Source organism: Crocodylus porosus, unplaced genomic scaffold, assembly GCF_001723895.1.
Source record: "Crocodylus porosus isolate Cpor-Errol unplaced genomic scaffold, CroPor_comp1, whole genome shotgun sequence".
Taxonomy (NCBI): Eukaryota; Metazoa; Chordata; order Crocodylia; family Crocodylidae; genus Crocodylus; species Crocodylus porosus.
In genome coordinates this window covers 111,933,326-111,946,097 of record NW_017728886.1, presented here as the reverse complement: position 1 = coordinate 111,946,097, position 12,772 = coordinate 111,933,326, and the positions used below count along the sequence as shown (strand labels likewise).

Sequence of the window (12,772 nt, the reverse complement as noted above, 5' to 3'; positions counted from 1 at the left end):
ACGAAATTAAAAAATGCACTGTGAGAAATATATAAAAATACAATGTGAGGTAGTGAGAATCAAAGGCCACTGGGGACAGTAAATAAGTTAGGCTAGATGCAGTCAGGTAGACTGATTTAGCATAAAACTTTGGACAGATATGGGAAGTTTGCTTTGGGAAATAGGTCTTAATCAATGGGGGAATGTGTTCACCAGGATATATTTACAGTCATGATTTCAATGCACCTTGGCTTTTGTCGTCTTTTACAGGCTTTGCTTTGAATTGGATATTTTAGTTTTTTGTTTTCTTTACTGACACAGCTCAATTGATATGTAGATGTAGTTTGTAGGTTTCTCCTACAGAAAGTCACTTCAGCTTTCTGGCTTGCTCCGAGCCTTGCCAAACCCATGCAATGAGTGTGCTAGGTCTCTGCTAATACTTAGAAGGAAAAAGAAATGCAAAAAAGGCAGGGGGTTGTGGGGTGTGCAAGGAAGAAGGGGCTTCTGTTATATCAATGCCCATTACCGGAGTGTACAAAGGGGGGCTCCCTGTTACAATTCCTGTACTTCTCATCAAACAGGAAAATATTATGGGCAGAGTGGTGTGGTTTCCCATGTGCCTGCTTCAGAGATATGCAAATTATTTAAGAGACTTGGTTTTGTTTAGAAATCAAAGGTTCCTTCAGTATGGGATTCATTTTAGGCTGGATTTTTCTTTGATCTTCCCAGCACAGAGAAAGCCTGGGTTCTTGTGGTGTTCCTAATCACATACCCATTAAGGCACATCATGTGACAGCCTGTGACACTACCATGGAGTATGGAAAACTGCCTGCTCACTCAAAAAATTTTCATGTTTGAGGAAGTGAAACCTGGAGATGGGTAGTTCTGCATTGTTTTGGAAGAGGAAAGAAGAAAAGGAGGGACCCAGAGGTAGAGAACTGACAGTTGCTGTAGAGACCAGGGATTATAATTGGTATGAACTGTATTACTGCCCTGAAATTAAAAAAAAGCAGCTTGCTCATGTAGAATCGTCATATCTTCCATTTTAAGACATGCTGGTTTCTGACAGTATGCAACAGCTTTAGGATTCATGACCACTTCTGAAAGTACTTGTAGTAAGTTACCTAGCATTGCCACAAAATTAACTCAAACCAAGATGGAATGAAAGAGAACAATAAAAGGTCTAAATGCTTTAATAATGTTCAGAACCCAATATTTAGTTAATCAAAATGAGTTAGAAACATTCTTAGTCCAACTCAGTGGCTCTTATTTTAATAATCCTGGACCAAATAAATGAAAATAAATTGTTAGGCCTCAAATGTAAATTAGTTACATTGGAAGGTAAATTCAGTAGCCTGATCAAGATGGGTTGAACTAGGAAGACAATTGAAGCGATGCCGCCCAATCAAATGTAATTTGTGCATTCACATTTGCCTTTCTTTCCATCTCTTTTACTTTCCTTTCTACAATTCAAAAGAGCGTTCTGATTTCCAACTTGGATCCAAATCTCTTCTCTTCATGATAGGTCTAGCTAGTAGGGATCTAGGTTACATAATTACAAGTACCTAGAGTGTCAGGTATAACTTCATAATACAGGTTTTTAGCTTGAAGCCTATTTAATATGTAAGCAAAGAAAATGTGGGCTATTCCTATTCCCACCATATCAAATCAGTCTTGGTTAAACAAAACTTTAAAATAAATAAATTCAAATTTTCTAATCTCTAATACAGTGCATTGTATAGAACATTACATTAAAAGTGAAAATGGTCTAGCTCTTTTCAGGATATGAAACCACAAATTTACATTTTTTTTTATATTGTTACTGAGACCTTGGAGCTGATTAGACAAGCACCTAGCAGCATATTTCAGATAATTAATAGAAATTAGTCTTGTGACATTGTACACCAAATCCCACCTAAATAGTCCATAACAAATACTTGAGATGCTGCACTGGGAATGGAATATGGACCTAGCAATGAGGGTAGAAAGAGTACTGGAAAAATAAAAGCTTGAACTTATTTACAGCTAATACACATTTCAGAAAGAAGACTACCTCATCAGTCATCACCTATCAGGAAGCGGTCACAGAAAGGATCAAATTGATCATATTGGGGTGAGGGAAAATGTTGGTAAATTGCAAGTCATATAGTAGAAAGGGATGACGATTTGCCATAGATTTCTGATCATAGATATTGCAGTAAAGAAAGAGTGTAAAAAGGAGAAAAAGTAATAGAAGAATTAGTGTGGAACCTGAAAAGAAAAGAACATTGAGAATTTGATGCAAAGGTAAGAGAGCAGAGAAAACAAGCAATACAGATTGAAGGATTAGAGAATGAATGAAATATAATGAACAACTTATTGCTGAGAACAGCAGAAACGTGAAAAAGCAAGCAAGGGGAAGCCAAATATGAAGAGACACATGATGGTAGAATGCAAATGTACAAAACATGATGTTGATAATGAAGAAAAAGGAATGGCAGAAGCCTAGAAACACCAAACAGCCTGGAAAAATGGAGCTTATTTTTTTTCAACATCACATGCAGAAAGCTCTTGCAAAATCTTAAAGTGATAAATGGAAAGAACAGCATTTTACAGGTGGTGGTGGGAGGAACAAAAACAATATATCAAATAGCAAAAGGAAAGGGAGGAATGTATGGGACAGCACATACAGGCCTAATAAGTCATAAAGATGGGACCATCCTGACTAAAGTATAGGGCATAAAGAACTAAGGGCACAATGATTTTGAAGAGCTGATACATATTCAGAAATGAAGCCAAAAGCATGATTCTAATACAAGACAATGACCCGGTTTCAAGAGTATATGTGAGAGAAGAACAATGTATTTTGTGTTACATTTGATAGACTTTTATTAAAAAAGAACTTTCCACAGTTTTTTTTCTTTGAATTTTTCTCTGGTTTTGCTAATAAAAACATAACCCCCCCAAGCCCCAATTAAATAAACTACTGGCCTGGGAATTGCTCAAGTTGTGAAACAGCATTCAAAACCAGGAGACCTAGGGTTCAGACAGGACACATTTACACTGGTGCCACTTACATTAGCTTGTACAGTGGTGTCCAGAGTAGATAGATAACTACCTCTCTTGAAGCACCTGCCTGCAGTAGGTGCCATTACAGTACTTCACCACTAGATTTCAGAGGACCTAGTAGCAGCCTGTTTGCATTGTATTAAATTGCTTAGAGCTGGGGATGTGGCTAGAGAAGGAGAATAGGGGTAAAAACAGAAATGGGTCAAAGTGCTGTGATCCTATAGAACTATAAGCCGGCTGTCCCACTTCAATTAGCCATGAAGTATCTGAGAACTTTTTCCTGTAACAACAGCAGCTAATTTGAGTTAATTAGTCTCTTCTCACTATATTTCCTTCTTTACCTGTTATATATCTGTTTCGATGAAATGTTGCTGGTTCAGTGAGTGGGTGTGAGGGGGACAATACCCTGGCAGTTCGGCTACTACAGACACTTGAGAACAAGTTCTTGTTCTGAATCAGGATTTGAACCTGGGTTTCCCACATCACATTTGGGTCACTTCACTAACAGGTTATTGACTTCCCTGGTATGAGTCTCTTCTAAAAGATTAGAAGAGGCTTGTTTTGGCCCACATCATTAATGAAATCAAAATTTGAAATCTTTTTTTTGCATATCAAATTATTTCTAATCAGCTCTCAAAAAATTAATATCTTTCTGCCCCTTTTTCCCTTATTTATTTACAGTAGTCCTATGTGGCACTGTGTTAGATTCTAACCAAATAAGAAAAATGTTATTACTTGGTGGCCAGATTTGACATCCTAACAACATGATGGATCATCAAGAAATTGTGATAATCATCTTCCTGTGCTCCCCTCCCCAACTGTCATATGTAAATGATAGCTTTAAATCAGAGGTGGGCAATTATTTTGGGCGAAGGGCAGCTTACTGCATTTTGGCAAGCTCTCGAGGGCCATATGTACTCATATGGAGCCCTGCTCCTTCACAGATGCCCCTCCCCCTGGTCACCATCTTGTGACTGGAAGTCCCACCCCCTAACCCCTGATCTTTGCCACCAGAAGTCCCTCTTTTTCCCCCAGTAGTACTCCTTTCAGCAAGGGGTTTTGCCATCTTGGAACCAGAAAAATACCAAATTATATTCTGTAGAGCAAACATCTACTACAACATTCATTAATTTGATTTTAAAAAATATTTGTGTCCTGATTTACGTGTTTGTGTAGTATACATAGAGATGATTGCACAATAGCTTAAAATGAAGTCTCTTACTCTTGTATATTGTGAGGGGGGCTGTATGTGGGGGAGGGTTGCTGGGGTGTGTGAGGGGGTGTGGGTTGGGGTCTGCATATATGGCACTGCAAGTGGGAGTGTGGGTGCATGTGTATGGTGGGGTGTGTGTGTGGGACTCGCCCTATGAACACACACACACACACACACACACACACACACACACACTGCCCTTCCTGCGTGCACACACACACATTGTCCCAAGAAGACAATGAAATGGCTGGGAGTGGAGTGGGGTGGGGCTGGGCTGCTCAGTTCTGCTGTGGGCTTCCCCTTGGTCCTACTGCCCCTGGCTTCTGTCAGCTTTGACAGGCAGTCAGGAACAAATAAATATTAATTTACCAATTTTTTAGGGGCCCTGTGGGCCAGATAGAATGGCCTGATGGACCATATTTTCCTGCCCCTGATTTAAATATTTTTTAATGGAATTCAGACTCCTTTAAGTCCTCAATTGGTGTAGAACAATAGTAATTTTAATGTCATAGAAACGTTCAGTATTATTTATGTACAGAAGCATATTTAGCATTATGAAAAGATGCACTTCTAATTTACTGAGTAATCTCATTTCCCAGTATGATTGTCCTTTTAAATTTTAAAATATAGGAGTTTTAAGAGAAATTCTTCTTTCCCTCAAGTACTTAAAATATTTTGTTTACTGGGTTCAGGCTTATTTATGGTGAAGTATGAAAAAGCATTGTACTTTTTCATTCCAAATGTTCTAAGCTTCCTACCACCAGTGCTTCTTTAGTATGCTGGTCAGCTCCTGAGTTTGAGTCACAATTTTCCTAATAAAGAATACTGTCAAATGTTATAAACAAGAAATAGTCCCAATCCACCAAATGAAATCTAAAAGTGAGAGATCTTTTGCAGTCGTTTAAGCCGAAGGGAGATTTGTGGCAAATGCAAATTGAAGCAGGCTTTTCTGGGATAGTGTAAAGCTATTTACAGTTATTTGCCAATTATATTTATTAAAACTTTTCCCCCTAGAAAAACATTATTTCCCTCAAAATATCTTTAAATTGTCAAAAAAAAAAAAAAAACCCAAAAAAAATTTTGGCTGTCATTGTACTCCAAAGCTTTTAAATGGAAAAGAGTTTGGCATCTCAAATCTTTTGAGATTGGCTGACAAGCTTTGACTCTATTTCTGTGGTTGAAAGTTTAATCATTTTTAAAAGAACAAAGTAAATTCCAGTTGTGTGAGTGTCTGTGTTAAAGTGAACTATGCCAGTGAAAAGGAATTCTGTGTCATGAAATTGCTGGGTCCTTTCCCTCTAGGTTTTGAAGAGATGACTTAGGGCTAGAAATGCAATTAAAAACTTACCATCTCCTTGACTGTATTTTTAATTTTAAATTCAAACCCTCATGCAGTGTAACAGAGCTTTGCTTTAGGGTATTTTATAGCTCCATCAAAGTGACTAAAGTAATTAGTATTTTATACATTTTGGTAAGTATTTTGTCACTGAAAGCACCAGTGTAGGTGAATGATAATGATTTGAAGCTCAGGCAGTGATGGGACCCTAAATGAAAATGTCACCCTTTAATCAAGAGCACTTGCAGTCTATGGTATTGAAATGCCCTACAGAGAATATAGGAAAGCCATCCATCACTTTGGTGACAGTCCAATCTTTTAGTGGATGAGTAACATTTTTATTCAGCTTCTCTCAGGGAGATGGAATATAAGATGTTTCAAGCCATCTCAGACCAGGCATACACAAATATTTTAATGTATAACATATAGATAACTTTCAATACAGTGTGCATACTTTTTTCACTTTATGAATTTAGATTCCAAGTTAAATCATTTTGTATTCAGTGATGTGTTTGGGGTTAATTTGCACTGCAATAATACAGAGCCATTCAGTCATTTTAAAAAGGGAAATGGTAGTCAAGGAGGAATAGATTTTTCCACCTCTTCCCACTTTCTTTCATAGTATCAGAACAGCAGGGCTGGAAGGGACCTCAGGATATCACCTAGTTCTGTTAAAGGCAGGATAATCTTTATCTAATCCATTCTATACAAGTGCTTGTTTAACCAGTTCTTAAAACTACACAAATGACTCTCTTGCTCAACTGTCAGCCTAACTTACCTGATGAAGCAGGGGTACAAAGGCACTGACATCATCTGGCTGCTACAAAGACAGGAAATATTTAAAAACAACACACACACCTCAAGAGATCCAAGGAAGAGGATTATGCTCCCCACTTTAGAGGAAGACAACCCCCTCCTCCTCCAGTCTTTTTATACTATGAAATGTCTCATCAAATGTTTTCTATAAAATATTTCTATCAGCAGTGAAATAAAAACATGGCTGTAGAAAGGTTAAGCTTTTCTTCCCTTCAGCCTTCAGTTCTGCAGATACTTGTTGAATTACTGTAGTTCAAAGACAACAGTTACTAGGGGTGCACTGATAGAGATTTTTCGGGCCAATACTGATAGCCAGTTTTTAAGGAGACATATTGGCTGATACTGAACCGATTTCCAATACTAGTCCGGCACCTTGGAGTCATGCCCTCCCAGGAGAGCAGTGGGAGCAGTAGCGGGAGCTGATGGATGAGTGCTGGACCAGCAGCTCCTGGATGAGTAGCCCCCCCAGCCAAGCTGCAGCTCAGTCCCATGCCTGCCCTGGCTGGGCAGCACTTGCCCCAGCCCCAGCCTCACTCCTCCCTCACCACAGGGGCCTTGATCTGCTTTCCCCATCCCCTTCCACCACACAGGACTTACAAGCTGCTGGGCTGTGCTCCTCGCTGCCTACATGCTGCATTGCTGCTGCGTGCACAGGCATTTATCAGACAAATAACCGACCACATCAGGTCAATTTCTGATGGGATAATTTTTCTTTATTGGTGCTGATCCAACATTGGACTGATGTATCAGTGCACCTCTAACAATTACCTATCCATAAGTTAGTTAGCAGTAAGCTTCCAAAAAAGCTCTATTTAATCCTCCCTATGATTTCAGCTTGGAAAAATGGCTTTAAACTGAGGGGCAGTGGGAGGCTGAGGAGGAAAGAGGGGTTGCATGCTGGCACAGTCAGGTGGCATTGGGCCAAGTCAGAAACATTAGTGCACCTGCGATCCAGGCCGGCTTGATTCGGCCTATGGCTCAAAAGCCTCACCAACCGCTGCTCTAAGGAGATATTTGTTAAATGCCTTAAGGCATTTGGTCAAACTGCTTTTTGCATCAATAATTTTAGTATTGGGCATTTGGGGTCTCAAATGTGCTCCTAGTGAGATTTGTTTCCCCTTTCAGAAGGGGAACAGAATCAGTCAGTGGGAACCCTGATTTTTCTTCTTTCATAGGTTGAGTTGGCAGCACTGAAACGCCACTGACCTTTTCATTTACTCCCAGTTTGCAGTATATCCCTGAACTAGCATATACCCACCTTGTCACTTGGTGCTGCATAGTAAGATTTCTATGCATTTTACTTAGTTGCTAGTTCGGTTGTTACTGTGGCTCTTTCTGGTTTTTTGTACCTTTGGAGAAAAACTGACTGTGGAAATTTTCATGTTGACAGTCTCAGTATGACATCTTTTGATTTCCTCCTTCCTTTCTCCCTACCTTCCCCAAATTATGATGATGAAATCTTTTTACCCTTCTGAAGGCACTCAAATGAATCAGAGGACTGAAAGAGAAAAAGCTGGAGAAATCACACACGACTTCCTCTTTGAGCATGGAGGATGTAGAAATAGTATCACACTGAATTCAGCAACTAGTAAAATATGAACAGACTCAGAAAGCATGTTTCTATACGCTACTAAATATTATTCTAAAGTTAAAGAAGCGGATGGATAGTGCAATTCAGGAATCACTTCTTGCCAGTTTTGGGCCTGGACAGACAACAACATGTTTACACCAGTGTAATAAAACCAGAGGACAGATGATAAAAATCTCTGCACTGGAGTGGCATCATCTAACCTGGTACACAATTGCCCCCAGAAAGAAGCAGAAATAAAGTAGTGTTATTTGCATCAATGCAAGGGTGTTTATATATGTGCTTCAGTGTGTTCCAATTAAAAAGCATTGGAACACAGTTAATCAAGTGTAATAAAATCATTCCAGCATACTGCAGTGGCTCATGTATTCAGTGTCCCACATTTCAGAATGGTGGCAAGGGTGTTTTAACTAAAGTTTGTCGAATGATGAGAGCCACTTTAATTAAAATGCCTCACCCCCACCCTGGAGCATGTGTACAGGCACCCCAAATAGCTGTGAGGGTAAGTTGTAGATAAACAACAGGCTACAATTTGCTCTCTGCCATCTCATGGTAAAGTGCTGAAAAAGCCACCTACTGCATGCAACTGCCCTGCTGCCTGTCTGTTCACTATAGATCCTAAGAAAGCGTAGTGTACAATAAAAAGATATCACACAAAAAATGCTTGCCTCGGGATCCTAATGCAATTCATGACAGTACACAGAACTGAAATGAGTTACACCAGTGTAAAGGTGTCATTTGTTCAGGAAATGCCCTTTGGAGAAATGAAGCACTTTAAATGGTGCTCTTCACCAACATTATTAACTTATCCTTTTCTTTAAAAATAATCACGTCCAAGTTTGATATTCTTCTGCACATTGTCCCCATTAACATGTATTACTGTTTTCTTCTTCTCAATTATCAGAGCTCATCTTTTTAAACAACTGACATCACTTCACTGCTCAGAGGTAAAGAAAATAAATATTCAGAATGCAAGATAGACTATACCAGGATTACCATAAAATGAAAGCCAATATATTAATTAAAATACCCTAATATATATTATAGCATAAGCAGTATTAGCTGGGATTCAATTATATGTGTGATAGTCAATGTCTATTCTCAATTTTAAGAAAACTGTTCCTCTCGTTCGCTGTCAGTGACATCTTCCATGTGTTTCAGTAAGAAATTGTCACTTAACTTTAATCAGCAACTAGTGAAAATTAGCTCATCTCTGTACCTTAAACAAAATTAAGAATATCAGGACATCACAGGACATTACACAAGCCTGAGGTCCAAAGTTGTGTTGCACATTTGAACTGCAAAGCATTCTCTGAAAAGTACACTGGATAATCAGATGGTTCGTAGGAGGTAGGCTTTATCAGCATCAAGAACAGGGGTGGGCAATTATTTCAGGTGGAGGGCCGCTTGACAAGTGCCCTGCCCCCTGGTCACCATCTTGTGACTGGAAGTCCCGCCTCCTAATCTTTGACCTTTGCCACCAGAAGTCCCTTCCCTTCCCTTGGAAGTACTCCAAGGCAAGGGGTTTTGCCATCTCGGAACCAGAAAAAATACCAAAAAAAGCAGACATCTACTACAGCTATCATTAATATGTTTTTAAATCAAATTTTTGTCCTGATTTACATTTGTTTGTGTAATGTACATAGAAGTGCTTGCACAACAGCTTAAAATGAAGTCTCTTACTTTTGTATATTGTGGGGGGTGCAAATAGGTTTGTGAGGGGGCTGTGGGTGTGTGGGTATGGGGTTTGTGGGGGGCTATGTATGGGGGAGGGTGGCTGGGATGTGTGAGGGGGTGTGGGTGTGGGGTCTACATGTATGGCAGTGGGGGGCATGTGGGTACATGTGTATGGTGGGTTGTGTGGGTGGGACTCACCCTATGAACACTTGCACACACTACCCCTGCCTACACACATATACTGCCTCTGCGCGTGTGCGCGCACGCACGCACGCACGCGCGCACACACACACACACACACACACACACACTCTGCCCCTACCCTCAGCAGACCCACTCCTATTTCTTGGAGTCAATGGGATATGAATCCTTGACTTCATGGCCTGATTTGGAATCAGATCACTTACTCTTTGACAAACCCAGGGTTACTTTGTCAGTCCCTTTCACTATGCTTATACTTTTAATCATCATAGCTTTCCCTCTTGGAGACAGACAACACAAACAAAAAGACATAAACAATTACCTGTATTTATAATTGGATTACTCAATACAATTAAAGAGCTACTCAGCATAATGAGTTACCACAATACAAATAGCTATTTTCAAAATCAGATAAAGAACATTAATGTTGACAGTATCAGCTTTACTTCTACATAAACAGCTCTGGTTTTTCCAGTTCTTAGGGATTTTACTGCTACATCTAATAAAATTAGGTCTGCTTTCTCTAAGTGCACTATCCAGTTTGCCTTCCATTTCAGATCACTGTTTATAAAGTCCTGTTTGTAACATGTAGCAGAAAGCGGCATTAAAAAAAAAAAATGAGATAACCTTACCTAGAATAATGTATACATGTAATATTTTTCCATAAGCCAAGTCCCCAAATTCCTTGGCAATGATAAGATATTGGCAGTGATGTGATGCAAGTATTGCATGCATACATATACCCTTAAAATATGGCTGCTGGTATAAAAGTGTTCTTAAATCCTCTTTGCAAAAAAATGCTATGATAATGTGGAAAGAGGACTGTAAAATACAATACAGAAACCAAAACTAGTTCAAATAGATGGAAAATGAGCTGTCAGTGTGAGCCAGTTATTCCAATATGGAATTTTCATCCTGTTTATTTTTTATCCTCAGTTATTCTTTCTTTTTAAGAAATATAGTTCAGACAAGCAGTTTCCTAACAAGCTAACTCAACTTGGAACTTAGTCCCCTCCCAGAAACCCACTAAGCTGATTCCACCTGGAAACAGCCAAAACAAAGATTTCTGCTTCCATGTTCTAAGTTTCTCCTGTCCTCTCCCAAAGTAAAACCAGACAAATAAATTTTGGGAGATGACGTGAAATACAATACATCAGTGGTAGGGAATATGGAACAAAACACATAGAAAAGTAAATAAATTACAAAAACTGATGATTGAAACTCATGTGTGAGTAGGCAGTTTTCCCAGCCTACTCCCCGGTCCAGTCAAGGCACTATGTGGAGTCCAAACTAATGTCTAAAAGTCATTCCTGAGGTTTGGCTTTATACAAAGGAACTCAATAATAAGGTAACAAGTCTTCTCCCCAAAGCTGTGTGCTGCTGTGGCCCATCACTCAGCACTGTTCAATATATGCCATTGATGCTGATGGCAAAATGATAGCATAGGTGGATATACCTGGGCTACTTTACATCTAGCTAAAAGGAGTAACAGTTACAGTGGACACATGGGGCATTTGTACACATTTGCACTGCAGCCCTGGACACTTTTAAAAGTGCCCAGCGCTACATCACATACAGTTGTATAAGTGTCAGTGCAGAGAAAGTAGCCCCGCAGTGCACTTTTGAACACAAAGGTGTTTTAGTTCAAAAGCTCACCACCACTCTTTTCTCTGCGCTGACACACATTTTGCCACTTATACAACTGCATGCAATGCAGCATCAGGTTGTATGCAGAGCAGATTTAATTAAATGAGTCTGCTCTGACATGCTGGATCTCCGGTGTGTCGCAGTGTGAAAAAGCATGTGTGTAAGGGCTCCAGTTGGGAAGGGCTCCAGTTGCCAAAGTAGGAGCACTCATGGGGCACTAGCCTGTACTGAAGGTCCAAGCCACCATGTCTTCTCTGCTAACTAAATTACTGTGGACATATCCATCTGTGGTATAATCATGCCTTCCGTTTTTTAGGTGGACAATATGCCGTGTATAAGCACCCAAAAATGGCAATGTAGGGCATTCTGGAGATTCCAAGGGAAGCTGCCAAGTATATCAGCCAGAATTATTTGTGGAGACTTCTATTGCAATGCACCCACTCTCCAGACCTTGCAGCAGAGACTTTAAGTGTCGGTAATCTGGCTGTAAATGTACATTAAAACCTTCCTAATTGATGCTGTAGACTATTAGGGCACATCCACACATGCAGGCATGTGCACTTGCAGCAACTCAAATGGGAGCGCAAAATTTGAGCTGGGGATTTTTGCCTCAGTGCCCCAGACATGCACTTTGGTGTGGGGCAAGTTGTGCTACTTGGGGTGAAATAACCCTGCCCAGTTCCTCCCGGATCTGCAGCCAGGGGGAGCTAGAACCAAAATCTAAATATCTATATGTTTTGATGTTTGCTTTTGGTTTTACTTATCACATGATGGGTGTGTAATGGGAGGATGTGGGGCTTTCAGGAAGGGGTGTGAGGCGTGCAAGTGGGTGTGGGGGGATGTGGGTCAGTGTGTGGGTAGGGGAGAAGGAATTTTGGGGGGACTGTGGGAGTGGGGGGACTGTGTGGGGGAGCTGCTCAGAAGGCGTGGGTCCTCTGCCCCTAACAGGGCACAGACCCCCCACACAGCACATGGACTACCCCCCTCCCATAGGGCCACTGCCCCTCCCCATGCAGAGCCACAGTCTCCACCCATGCAGAGCCCACAACTCACCCCCACAGCAGCAGCGGGCATGGGGTGCACTTCTGGCAACCCCCGTGGCACAGCATGGCGCCAGTCGGCTCAAAGTGGCACTCTTAGTGGCACTGGCCTGGCTCACTGCAGCACCGTACCACTTCAGGCAGCACTGGGGCTGCTTGCACTGTCACCTGGGGGCTGGCACTGTTCGTAGGGACCACATGTTATGCTGGGCCAGGTCCTGCCTCCA

The 12,772-nt window shown here is 40.7% G+C and overlaps 1 protein-coding gene across 1 annotated transcript in view; it reads left to right on the top strand.

Annotated features, from left to right (window-relative positions):
* Nucleotides 1–12,772, top strand: part of INO80C (INO80 complex subunit C) — a 45,581-nt gene that overhangs the window by 7,390 nt on the left and 25,419 nt on the right. The window lies entirely within an intron of this gene.